A 14059-nucleotide genomic window follows, 5' to 3' on the forward strand; every position below is an offset into this window, starting at 1 on the left:
CCAACCAGGTCCTTTTGTGCAGTGAACAACCTGCCCAACTGTATTTAGTGGCCCTGCCCATCACCCAGACTTTTTAAGATAACTTGATTACACATACCAAGTTTCCTCTACCTACCTAGAACCCAATTTTCAGGTTTACCTTCTGGTTTAAAGAAATACTTCTTCTCCAGGCAACTGCCATTAGGAATGGTACCCCAGTATTCTCCTCCTTATAAAGACTTTATTGCTAGCCTACCAATATATCTTAAATTAATATCACGACTGTATCATTTATATAGTAACTATATATTTGGAGTCAGAAAGGGGTTATTCCTGCAATAAGAGGAGTTTTTAAAAACAAGGTTAAAGGTCAGTGGATAAGAAATAGTTGAACTCACTTTGGACTTCTAAAGGGCGGGTCCCCTAACAGCCTAGCTTTCCAGTTAAACAGCGTTCACGGTGAGCCGGTGTGGTGTTCCCGTGCTGATTGCTCTCCAATTCTCCAACAGCACAGAAATATGCTTTTTTGAGCAAAGCAGATAAGCTTTGTGTCTAGGATCAACATGCTGATATTCAGCAAAACACACGTCCTGCTGGGTCCTGCTATACTCACTCTCCACACATTTTGAACAGACTATCTTACAAAAGCAAAGGATTGGTTCCTTGTAGAAAAGCATACATCCCTTGGAAAGATCGCACCCGGAGTGTGTATTTGTTGATGTGTGTTTGGTGCTTAGGGTAATCTCTCCTTGCCCGGGCTTCCCTGGGGCTAAAAAGACACCAAATGACAAAAGAAGCCCGTAATTTAAACTATTTGTAATCAATAGCATAGACAAGGAGTTCTACATTTACGGCTTGCGCTCTATAATATTTTCCTGTAGAAGCAATGCTATCGGAGTTCTCAGGTTTCCAAGGTTAGTCTGCATCTCCCCCCAAGAAAAACAATACTACTAATAATGTACATTTTAGTTGGAATCATTTTAGAATATTTTTAGCAGAAAAATTTTAGTTGGAATATTATTAGCACAGATAATGTACATTTAGTTGGAAGCAAAGTTTTTGCAAAATGAGTTATTAAGGAAAACAATTTTAAACACAGGTTTTGTTTCTGGATGAAGAGAGTCAAAAGCGCCAATCATAAGATTAATAAGTACCAAAAAAAGATTAATAAGCACTAGGAATGTAATGTACAACATGATAAATATAATTAACTCTGCTGAATGCTAAATAAGAAAGTTGTTAAGATAACAAATCTTTAAGAGTTTTCATTACAAGGAAAAAAAGTTTGTTTCTACTTCTTTAATTTTGTACCTGTATGAGATGATGGATGTTCATTAAGCTTATTTTAGTAATCATTTCATGATGTGAGTGAAATCATTATGCTGGACACTTTAAACTTATACAGTGCTGTATGTCAATTACATCTCAATAAAACTGGAAGTGGAAAAAATACATGTTTTGTTTTTAATGTTTTAGAATGCTCGGGTTAGGGATAAAAGCATGCTTGGAAGCATTTGAAAAAGATAAATTGTGATTGGGGGAGTCTTCCAGGTTTATTTAAAGGTCTCTAGAGGTTAATTAAGATCATTTTCTATTTCGCTTTCTGTCACCCTCACGTTCGCTCACAAAAATGGGGGAGGAAGGAAAAAAGGAACAAAGAGGAGGAACGGGATAGTCCAAGCTGGAGTGAACCAAGATATACATAATCTAAAAGACAAGAAAGGAGGTGGCGGCCAAGCACCACTGATCCTCTTGTCTGTCACTGCAGCTACTAATCGGAACAGTCACAAGGGTGGGCAGACAAAGGGCAAGGTCAGGAACAAAACACTGGCTGTTCACATGTACATGGCATTCTTGAGCTAGGTGTTTATGGTTTGGGGAAGACTTGTTTTCTGGTTAAGCAAATCAATTGATGGAAAATGTGGAGAAAAATTTAGCAGTACTATTACGAGTCAAAGGAGCCAAATCATTAGCTAAGTGCTAAACACATAACTTCCTCCTTTCTTGCAACCACTTTGTGAGCTACACGCTATGAAAGATTCTCCCCATTTTGCAGAAGAGGAAATTAAGGCACAGAAAAAAAAAAAAAACTACAGAACTGGTCCCAAAGTTAAAGAGCTTGTAAATGATGGAATTGAGTTCAAACTAGGGAGTCTCAGTCCAAAGCCACATTATGTAGCCTGCATGGAGATGCTAGATAGCTAAATAAATGACTTGTAATCAAAGTGATTAAATAAATTAACAAATTTCAAATTGCAGATTGTTTTTGTGATTCTATCAATTGCTGAGCTAAATTTCTTGGAGGAAGCAGCTAGAGGATGTTAATTCAAGGTCCACCCCTCACTCTTTCCCTTCCTTCCTGCTTCAATCAATAAATAAGCATTTGTTAAGCCCCCTATTCTGTGCGAGGTACGGTTCTAAACTCCAGGGGGCATAAAGGTGAAGGGAATCCAGTCCTGCTCTCAAGTAGCACCCAGAGCAGTAAACAGACTCTTAAAATAGAACTTTATCTGGGTAGGACCCCCAGAGTTGTACGAAGGGAACCACGCCTGGTTTGGGAGCCAAGGAAGATTTCTTCACTAACCTGAAGGATGAATAGTAGTAGGGCTGAAGCTGGGTAAAGAAAAGTGATGTAGAGAAGCCAGCGTGAGCAAAAGCCCAGAGGATTGTTCCGTCATTTTTCTTCTGAAACAGAAACAGAAACGATCAAGTTCATATCCCTTAGTGGAGTGCCCCATTCAAGTGGAACACTTCGGATGAGAGAAGGGAAGGTCATACTCCAGTGTCTTCGAGCCAGTTGCATGTTTCTTCCCAGCTCTGCATTGAGTGGGGTCATGTTGATGGCTTGAAATTAACTATGGTGGAAGTATTTGCGTGATGGAAATTGGCAGCCACTACAGATCAGGGGTTTTTGTTTCCTGGAGATCTGGTTGTTAAACATTTACCAGCACACCCCTGGTCACTGGTTCCAGAGACCAGCCTACTGCAGATATGTCAAGTGATACAGTTTGAATTCTGCTTTTCACCTAGAAACAAACATATTTCTTGATCTTCTGCATCACCCACAAGCAGCCACTCTTGAGCCGAGAGTGGAATGGAGATGAGAAAGAGGATGTCGCGGCTGCAATGGTTTCATCACCCTGGTCTTTTCTGACTGTGAATCTTGCCACATTCACACATGCTCACATCCTGTGAGTTTTCCCACATTCGCAGCTTTTAAAGTCAAACATATGTTAAAAAATAAACTGACACTGTTTTCCTCAGACATTAATGCTCATTAACACACACCTAGACTCCCACAGCTTCATTTTCACACCTGTAATTTGATTTTACATGAATAACTAAGTCATTGCTTCCATCTGCTTAGAGTGATCCAGAAGAAAGTAACATTCCACTTTCAGAAGCAGATATCTGCTGTACGGACATCAACAACTTGCTCAGAATATTATCAGAGATGAATAATATGTTCCAAATACACCTGACCGTGACACTGACTCAGTTTCCATGGCAAAGGTCACATGAGCTATGATCTTCTAGGAAATAAGCACTAGACCAGAGGTCAAATAGGTCGAGCATATGACACTTTGTCATTTTCAGTCAATTGACCCCCCCCCCCTTTTTTTTCCTTTCTCTTTATTGATCTGGCACAGATTTATATACCCAGAGCAGACGGGGCAAATTCCCTTGTGTCCCATGGATGGTGTCTCTCTCTGTCCCTGGAAAGAAAGGCAGCAGAGACAGATCAACTCATATTGACGTGGTGAGCTGGAGCAGGTTAGAATGGGACTGCCTCCATCTGAGAGGCAGAGGAGAAAATTTGATCCAACTCACTGCACGCTGGGAGTTTATTTTTCATATTCAATGCAAATTAGCATCTTCAAATTTATCCATATGCTTTTCCAGCAGGAAGAGGAGCTTTTGGTCCTGGAATTCATACCAAAAGTTCTGGAGAATTGCACGAATAGCTAAATCATTTTATTTCTGCAGATTTAGTTGTTAGTGCCTTGATAAACAGGCACTAAAAACACATCTCAAAACGAATTGAAAGGGAGCAAGGCTGTCCCATTTTAAGAACTCATCCAGGAACAAGAAGGTGAAACAGAGAGAAATGTTTGGATTACCCAACTCACTTAATGGGGCAAGACTTCCTCCCCCAAATCTACTGTTTTTTTGCTCCTAGTTAAATTTTTTGCCTGCAGTCAAAAGCCACTGTTTAAACCAACACAGAGTTGGCATTAATAATAATTAACAAATAGTAGGATTTTTTTCAAAAAGGACATATTGAAAAGTTTACATAAATCAGCTTTCCAAAAATGTCAATTAATTGATTCCACTCCACCCTGCCACCAACTTTTTTCCCCCTTTTCCAATTTAGAAGAAAGTGTAGAGTAGTTGAAAAAGCCACAAACTTAGGCTCAAACCCCAGCCCCACTGCTTTCCAGTCATGAGGCATCGAGCATTTCCCTGATGCTCTTTGTGCTTCAGTTTCCTCATTTGTAAGATTGAAGCAATGATATCTATTGCCTGACATTGTTGCGTGGATTCAGGGAGATGATGTTTATATAGGACCTGTTCTGTAGCAATACATGTATACATTTTAAGTTTCATTCCCTGTGTCCAGTTCGGGAGTTCTAATTTGTAATACAGAAGTAAAGAAAAAATGCATAATTTGAGACTTTGTAGACCTGACTGCGGGATGAGAGGGATAGTGGAGGAACGTCATCATTCCAGACACGCAAGCCCATATTTTTGTGCTATGATGATGTGAGGAAGATGTGGCCGTGTTTCTAGAGAGATTTTTTTTGTTGTTGGTAACCTCTCTACACAAAATATTTTGTATTCTTTCAACAGCTTCTTTCTTCCTTCTTCCTTTCTTCCTTCCTTGCTGCTCCAACATGTAACTATATCCTTTCAAAGGGTCTGTCCTGCCAGTCTGTGCATCACACCTGAAAGTCAGAGCAAAAACCAACCTCCAGGAATTGAACTTGTCTTTTTCCCATGAGCCACCCCTGCTGGACCTGATTTGATCATTGATCTCATGTGAGCTTTCCAGCACAGCCCCTCCTCTGCTAGATTGGCTTGTGATTTGAAGAAGAGATTGTAGGTGCTTCTCTGTGTATCTATAGAGTCTTATTTCACATGAAAGAGATTTTTTAATAAAATCATACACATCTTCATTATTGGAAAAAAAAAAGTACAAAGCAGTTCTCCAAAATCCATTCCATCACCCTAAGGGATCCAGTCCCATCACATCAACTTTCTGCTAGTTAAATTTAAAATGACTTAAGAGGCTGATTGGCAAGGGGTCCAACTTCTTGCATTTGTATCAACCATCTCCCGTACCCCAACAGTTGCTTAGAGTCTGTCCTCTTGGACACTTGGAAGCCCCTCCTGGTGTTGGTCAGCCTGCTGCTTGCATGGCTGCCAACCCTCCTCAAAGCCCCCTGAGGGCCCCGGTCCCCTCCATCTGCCTGCTGTTGCCAGCTTCCTTACAGTGAAGTCTTACTGGCCTCCGGCCACTGTGGCCCATTAGGAGAGCCGGATCTCCTAGCCAGGTGGAGTCTAGGCATCCACTCCCAACAGAATTACAAACACCACTCCTCTCCCCGGTCCTGGGGACTCCATCTCAGGGATGGAAGCGTGTCCTCTTTTTACCCTTTGAAGCACAACGTGATCATTTGGCTCCTTCAACTTCACTATACAATGTTGCTTCTGGCTGGAAACAATACCAACTCAGCACAGGAACTCTTGGTTTTATGTAGGTGAGACAATATGAGCAGTTTTTTTAATTAATTCATTCATTGATTGATTGGAGGGGGAGGTGATTAGGTTTACTCATTTAGTTTTAGAGGAAGTAATGGGGATCGAACCCATGTCCTTGCGTATGCTGAGCATGCGCTCTACCACTTGAGCGATCCCCTGCCCCCTCGATATGAATATCTCTAATATTTTTTTCTAAAATTATTTTTAAATGAGTAGTTTGTTTTGTAGTTAACATCTTCATCAGTCAGGGCCCTGCAGAAAACAGATGACACACTCCAGGAGTGACTAAAAAGAAAGGGACTATTTACAAAAGTATGCACAGGGCTAAGGGAATCAATGAGATTGGCGATGCACCTCGGGGAGTAACAAAAGTAAGAATTAAAGGGACAAATGGAGGGCGCTGTTTCTGGAACCCGGAGAGAGCAGTGGGTCTGGGAGAGGGGCTACCTGACTAAGGCTGCCGTGTTGAGGAAGGAAACTGTGGCTTGGCAGGGAGGTAGGGCAGGGGTGGGATACATTTCCTGACCTCTCTCCCCCAACCCTCTGACTTCCTGTCAGTGCCTCACATTGGCCCAACCCAATCAGAAGTCAGAGATCTGGTGAACCCAACTCATGCAGCACCGCGGAGGTAAGCCTCAGGACACATTCGGGGACAGAGAGAAGAGGAACATGGATCTGGAAGAGCAGACTGAGAAAATTGCCAGAACATCTTTTAATGCAGTAGGAAACATGAAACAGATGAAATGATTGAGTATTAAGAAAAAGAAGAGTTGTGTGCTGGTCAGCAGAGAAGGTAAGGGAGGAAGGGATGAATTGAAGCATGAGGGACAAGGGATCCTCACTTCCTAGCTGCTCCCCAGAGTGGAATCCTAGAATTTGCAGTTAAATAAGTCCTCTTTTCAGTATATCCATGTAGAGAAGACCTCGTTTTCTCTCCCAAATGACCTCGTTTTCCAATCCACCATTAGAATTGCAGGCTTCAATTACTGGCTGAGATACCTTCAGACCACCCCCAACTAGGTGATCAATCCTCAGTGTAAAGACTAATGTCTCATACTTTCACTTTTTGAAGTTGGGGAAAAGAAGGAGGAGTGGTTCGGTTGTCTTCTACCGCGCCACGCATCATTCCAAAATTGATGTGAACCAACAAATGATTTCTTGTTTCTCCCAATTCTCCAGGTTGATGGGTGCTGAGCTGGGACCACATTATGCTTCATGTCATAGAGTTGAGATCACTCACATGAGTTCAGCCAGGAGCTTGGTTGGGATGGGAACATCTAAGATGGCTTCTCATTCTCCAGGGTTTCTCTGCGTGTTGCTTCCTAACATCCTTTCAGGTCCTCTAACCTGGGCTTCTTTACAGCATGGCAACAATCTTCCAAGGGGTGCTGAAAGAGGATGAGTCCCAGCGCACAAACATTTATCATGCTTGCATCATGCTTGCTAATGTCTCATTGGTCAAAGCGGGTCACATAGCACATGAGCAAACTCAAAGGCATTGTGGGAGGGGTCTACAGGAGGGCACGAATACTGTGAGGTAGAGTCAGTCCATCAGCAGACTCTAATGTAAGTCCACCACAAAAAGTTAGAGACGAGCCGGAGGGGTCATCATGAAAGTGAAATGATGCGCAAAGGAATCAAGAAATCAAAACTTGCTAGGACCATCCTGTTACCTTAGTTTTACGAAGGTATTAAATATACGACATGCTCAAACGTTTGTTGCTGTGAGCGTGGGCAGGGCTGCTTCCAGATTTTATGAGCGTTTGTTTCACATGGAGTAATGATGTAGTTATTTATCTGGGAAAGTCATTATTGGTGCTCTCAAGGTAACAGCTTTGTCCTTCAGGTTTAGACAAAGGGAAAGAATGTCTTGGGAAGGGAGGAGGAGTGGCCAGAGGCAACAGGAGGATGCAGCTCAAGGCCATTTGGCACAGACTTAAGGAGTCAGTGAAGAACAAGAGCCCAGCTTCTCACCTCTAGCCCTGCACCTAGGAAAATGCAGCTTAATAGAAATCAGAGCTTGACAAAATCTGAGATATTTATTGAATAAGCAAGATACATTCTGTTCATAAATAGTTCGTAATCCTCAAGGTTTTGAGTTTCGAGGGGATCCCCAGAAAAAAATTCCCCCTCATTTGTGCTGTCGTGTTACTTCACTCCTCCCTCCTCCCACTCAGGTTAAGGGTGGTGGCTGTGGGTGTTCTCAGATTTCCCTCAGCCCTAAAGGGGTCCCAGGGTGGGGGTGGGGCATGTCAGTCTCGCATCGACTTACTAACTACAAACCCGAAGGTGGTCTTGATGTGAACATGGATAATCCCTGTGTGTACTGCTGTAAAAGCATCATCTATTTATGGGGTGGGAGGTGCACTCTGGAGCTCATGTGGGGCACTCTGGGTCTCTCCTTAGTGTCTCCCTCTGTTCCAACATGTCCCAACATGGCCTTATGCTTTCTGTTTGCCCTGGATGTGTAAACACATAAACCATAGCTATGAAGGATGCAGATTTTAAAAATCTTCAGATGAGTGCCAGATTTTAAACATTCAAATGAAGGTTAAATCAAAATAATCCTTTTCAGGCGCAGCCTTCTGGGCCAATTTATGAGCCACATGCAGAAATTGGTCTTTTTTTATTTCATATTTACAAAAGTCAAGACTAAAAACAGCAATGCTGACTTTGATCACTAAACTTTATTTATCTGACTAACTCTTAACTCTAGCATTCAAATCTATTTGCAAAGGAAAAAAAAAAAAAGGTTAGCCATAATTTGGGGCTGAGGTGAAATTGGGAGACTGCAAAGAATGAAATGTACCACAGGCACTAAAGGCGACTCTGAAAAGGAATGTCAAAAATTGGTTAGAAAAATAGTTTGAGTAAAGGGATCATTGCTGAAATAGAGACAACATACATTTATGTTTCAAATTCTAGTACACTTGTATACACATATTTTTTTCTTTACTTTAAACCATATTTTATTAAATGGCTAAAAAAATCAATGTCAGGAAGCCTCTAAAAGCCTCACAGTGCTCTCTGCCTGCTAGTATTCACTTCCTTGAGTCGGGGCTGGACCTAGTGACTTACTGCTAATAAATAGAATACAGCAAAGATGATGGGATGTCACTTTGAGATTGGGTTGCAAAAAGACTTCCTTCTCGCTTGTGATCTCTCAAATGCTCTTTCTCTTTCAGAGTTGCTCTGGGAGAAGTAAGCTGTCATGTTGTAAGTTACCCTTTGGAGAGGTCCATTCGGCAAGGGACTGAAGGAGGCCTCCAGCTAACAGCCGGTGAGACTGTTAGTCCAATAACCTGTGAGGACCTGAATTTAGCCAACAACCATGTGAGTGAGCCTGGAAGCAGACCGTCCCCAGTAGAACCTTCGGATGAAAGCACAGCCCTGCCAAAACCTGGACTGTAGCCTTGTGAGAGACCTTGAGACAGAGGATCCAGGTAAACCACACCTAGATTCCTGACCCACAGAAACTGTCAGGTAATAAATTTGTTTCTAATAAATAATTAATGTAAATGATAATAAATTTAAATTTGATTCTAAGATACTAAGATTGGTGATAACTTGTTATGCAGCAGTAAATAATTAATACAGGATCACTAGTATCATATGATCCAGGAAAAAACCTTTTCTTTCTGCTGTTCTCTGCCTGTAAAGAACATTATTTCAATAAATCTATATAAAATTTTTAAAATCGAGATTTCTACATAGTTAAAGATTTTAAAGTGTCAATGAAGAAATCTCTTAAAGGGACTAACCAATCAGCAGGAACAATTCTACCAGAAAGTTCTAGTAAATTGAATATAATGGTCATCCACAACAAAGCCCCTTGTTAGCATCATAGAATGTTAAAATTCATCTTTGAGCAAAGATCAATTTTCATTCTGTATTTACCTTTTTAAATCCCTACTTCCCCTTGAAAAGGAAAATTATCTTTCACTAACTTGATCTTAACAACATTTAAAAAAAATCAATTTTCATCAACAGAATATATTGGATTGGCTTCCAGAGAGGATATTAATTAAGGCAGTCACATAAACAGAGTCAGATCTTCTCTGAACAAGTCTTATTTCATGCTTGAGCTCATTTTCACATCCTTTGGAGACAGCCTCTTTTCCAGGAGTAGCTCTAAGCCTGCGTCACTATTGGGAGATGACCATGTTGGCACATGGCCAGTAGCTTGTTTGTAGGACCTGTCCTCCCCCTCTCTGGCCAGCTAGTTCACCCGACTGAAGCTGTCTGGTCTAACAGTGAGGCAGCTGGATGAAGTCATGGCTGTGAATCAGCCTGGAAACAGCCCATGATGGTTTCTCATAGGTTTGGTGAATGACTGTCCATAGAAGGGAGGTCTCCCCATCTGAAAGGAATTGTGTTTCTTGGGTTGAGGCTTGGAAAACAGATACAAGTTGAGCTTCTCTCCCACCCTTTCCTTCACCAATTGCTTACTAAATAAACTAAGCTGTTAACGATGGAGTGATTTCCCTGTAGGTCTTAGAGTTTGTCAAAAACATCCAACTCATAAACCCAAACCAAGGAAGTTTACATTATGGGTATATGTCTTGGCAGATTACATGTAAAAAAAAAAAAAATCACAGACATGAGGCCCCCTTGTACAGTCTGAAGCTAGAGTTCAGATTGTGCCAACATTTCCACTATGAGCTGTAATTCTAAGGGTCAAATGGGAACAAGGGAGAGAATACCCCACAGGGGTCTGACCATTTCTGAGAAGAGCAGCTTGGTGATTTTTGTGACTCAGACTTGGATGCCCATCTTTACACAAGTAAGATTAAAGATCAGATTTCAAGAGGACTCAATTGATTTTGAGTGAGAGATGAAACTTCTGATTTCTGTTGAGGCAAGTCTGGTGATTTGCATTTCTGGCAGTCAACAACATTGCCAGGCCTTCTGGGCCAGCCAAGGTTTGAAACTTCCAGAGTTTTCTATTGAGTTGCTCATATGAGACCTTTGGAGAAGAGCTAAGACATATTTTACTGGAAAACCTAAAGACTGCTGTAGATTCATTTGGAGCTGCCTCGGGTGAATAAAATGTCTCTGAGACCTGAAGACAGCTCTCTTCTGTTGTGCATTTAGATAAAAGTGGGCCCTCAAGAAAGGCCCATCTGATTTAGATCACTGATGTCAACTCAGTGTTGTCTTGGGGTGGCTGGCCAATAGCAGGGTGCCTTGTCTCAGACAACCAGTGGCCTCTTCTCTAAGAACTGGAACTCTGCTTGGTTGGTAAAATTCATGGATGATGTGTGGGTTTACTGCTGCACATGAGGGCATGAATGTGTACACCAATCAGAGCTGGAAGATTTAGAGATTATAGGCTGTGACTAGCGGCTAAAGAGGAAGTAGACTGGATTTGTGTTTCTAATTTCTAATTCCCTTCTTGCACTTCCACACCCTTTGTCAGGTGAGTTTGCAGTGCCTCTTAGGAGAGGAAGATTATCCCTGACTCATTGACTTTGATCTTGGCCATGTGACTTGCTTGGACCAATGGAATGTTGGTAGAAGTGAAAGGGTGTCAGTTTCCAGCTGAGATCTTAAGAGATGTTGTGTATTTCCACTCAGTCCTTTATTTATTTACTTTTTTTTTTTTGTACTTCTGTCATCAGCCATGAGAAGAACATGCCCCAGGTAGCTGCTGGCCCCAGAATGAAGACACATGTGGAACAAACCTTAACCCAAGTTGAAGCTTGGAGCTGAGCCGAGCTAAACTACACCTAATCTTCAGATCCCTGAGCTAGAAATAAATGCTTATTGTTTAAAAAGTCATCAAGTTTTGGAGTCATTTGTTACACAGAACAATTTTAACAGAATTCCGATTAATATACTTGGGACCCTCCATCTTCTCATGTTCAGATAGTAGGATTTTAATTCTATCATTAGTTATCATCTACCCCTACCTACTCATGAGAACACCAAAGGCATGTCAGTGAGATGACAAGCCCGTGGCAGTAAGGTGACAGACTCCTGAGGTACAGATGTTAGGTAGCAGAGTCAGGGTTTGACCTCATATCTCTATATTCCCATGTCATGATAAAATAAGTCCTTAATTTTACTTAGAAAACAGTTTCTCAGTCAAGCAATCATGTATCAGGTCAGTATAAACATTGGATATATGGTGTAGTAGAAATTAACCAAGATCATCTGTAGACAGATCAAGCCAGGAAGCACTATAATGATTGTGTGCTAGTTTCAGAAATCCCTCCTAGGATATTTTATCATCAGCCCAGGCATAATATATATTTATATTTTTCAAAACATGAAGCAGGTGTCTAGTTCCTGAATTCCAAAGATGGGTGGGCAAGACAGGAAGAAAAACATTCTATTAGAGATTGAATGTTGATCTGGCCTCTCCCATAGACACCACTTATACAGCCTCAGTTACAAAAATAACTGTTAACTCTTCATTTCTGTTTCAGTGCAGACCTGGATAGTAAGAAAGACTGTTACCTTACTGTTTCCCTAAAGCTCTTCCGCAGTAGCCGGAAGTGGATGGAGTAAACGTGATCATTCCTATTTGCAGGTAGCAAGTTGACTCAGATGATTCTTCGCAATGCTTTATTTCAGTGTCATTAAGAAAATATCTGGTACTTTCAGCTCATTTTATGTTTCTTTATTTTCATAAATATAAGGGCTAAGAGTGTTTAAATACCATCTCTTGATCATAAACTTATCATCCTATAATTTTTCATTGCTTGACTCTTTCCTACAGAGTTTAAGAGATTTAAGAAAAATAATTCCAAAGGACATTCATTTCTGAATTATAAAGCTGGCTTAAGCTGACCTTCAGAGGGAGCTTGGTCAATGAAGAGTCCCTTTTTTTGGCTCCATGTCCCACAGCTCCTCTCCATCTGCCTGAGACTGGAGCAGTAGATACATGCACCATGATGGTGGTAAATTATGAATCACAAAAATTTAACTAGCTTTCCCTGCTGCTCCCCACTAGCATCCCTGTACTCAGACCTCAGCTCCCACACTCCACACTGATTTTGTGAGTGGTTGGCACTTCTCTTTTATTGTATGCATTGCCTTGTAAGTGTCCTTCAGAGACCCTGAAAGATCCAGGCATTCTATCTATGGGTATATCAGTAAGACTTCTAACAGGAAATCATTGACATACTCAGAAAAGGATAATCTAAGGATTTATTTACAATGTTGGTATAGGGGAACCACAAAGGATAGTGCAGTAACCTATAACTAGTAGACACCAAGTAGTTACCACCTCTAGGTCTGAAATGTTTAGGGAAGAGGATGCTTTGTAGAATTGGGAAGGGATGAGTGAGTGGTGGAGTTGTCAGAGAGCTAACTACCTGGGATGATTCAGGGATGCAGCCAGCCCAAGGCAACGCTTCAGGGAGGGAGCCAGGGCCGTAACTACTCTGACCTCACTCTCCTTTATCTCTGGTCTTCTGCGGACCCTTTCCATTGGCCAAGCACAACTGGGAGCCAGAGGGCAAGGAACCTGTTGATTTAGTCCAGACCTGCAGGTTCCTGGCAGACAGTAGGGGAGAGAAGGGTGGAGACTGGAGATGAAGGGATACAGGGAAGGTATCTAACTAGTGGATTCACTGTAGCATCCTGACTCTGTAGATCCTTGGAGATATCTGAGTGCATAAGAGACTTCTAAGCCACTCAAGTATAACTCATACTTGGTAGTAAGACTTTTTATTCTTCAATTATGGTTGCTAGTACAAATCATATGGCTAATTCTATAGCTCTTTTGAATATATTTGTTTGCAAATCTTCTCACTTTCCCCCAAGGTATTTTACAGTTAAGAGTGGGTAAAGATTATGTGGCTTAAGGTGTGAAAAATGACTGTCCTTGCCAGGATCATAATGTGGTTCTCTAACTGACCGGCATCCCAGGGCTCCATGTCAGTCTCTTAGATCAACAAAGACTTTCACTGAAACTGCTAGGAATGTGTATTTTGTGCTGCTGAGCTTTATAACAACCATGCAAAATTTGTGTAAGACTTTCCCTAATTTTAGATTTGGCTTATGTACCTGGAAGTCAGCATTTCCTCTAGATAACGGCACAAAAACACATTTAGATATCTCATCTATTGCTTTCAGCACAGCCTTAATAAATGTGGATGGAAAAGCCCTGAATGGCCCTTAAAAATATCAAGGAAGAAGGAGCTCACACTCTACGGGGACAAAGTCGAGTTGGGCAGACACCGAACTCTTGCCTTCACCTCCTGAATTACAGTGATACAGCATTACCCCCGAATCATCCCTAGAAAATATAACAGGTAATGGACAAAGCCTGCCAAGTTCACCATCTATTGTGATTAATCTGCTACCC

At 41.4% G+C, this 14059-nt stretch overlaps 1 long non-coding RNA gene across 1 annotated transcript; it reads left to right on the top strand.

Annotated features, from left to right (window-relative positions):
- The first annotated feature begins 6332 nt into the window (after nucleotides 1-6332).
- On the top strand, nucleotides 6333-11523 carry LOC105085267 (uncharacterized). Its single transcript, XR_836785.3, has 3 exons — nucleotides 6333-6535; nucleotides 8928-9225; nucleotides 11364-11523. It is a non-coding gene; the product is annotated as an uncharacterized LOC105085267 (long non-coding RNA).
- The last annotated feature ends 2536 nt before the right edge of the window (nucleotides 11524-14059 follow it).

This window comes from Camelus dromedarius, chromosome X (genome assembly GCF_036321535.1).
Source record: "Camelus dromedarius isolate mCamDro1 chromosome X, mCamDro1.pat, whole genome shotgun sequence".
In the NCBI taxonomy this organism is placed as follows: Eukaryota; Metazoa; Chordata; class Mammalia; order Artiodactyla; family Camelidae; genus Camelus; species Camelus dromedarius.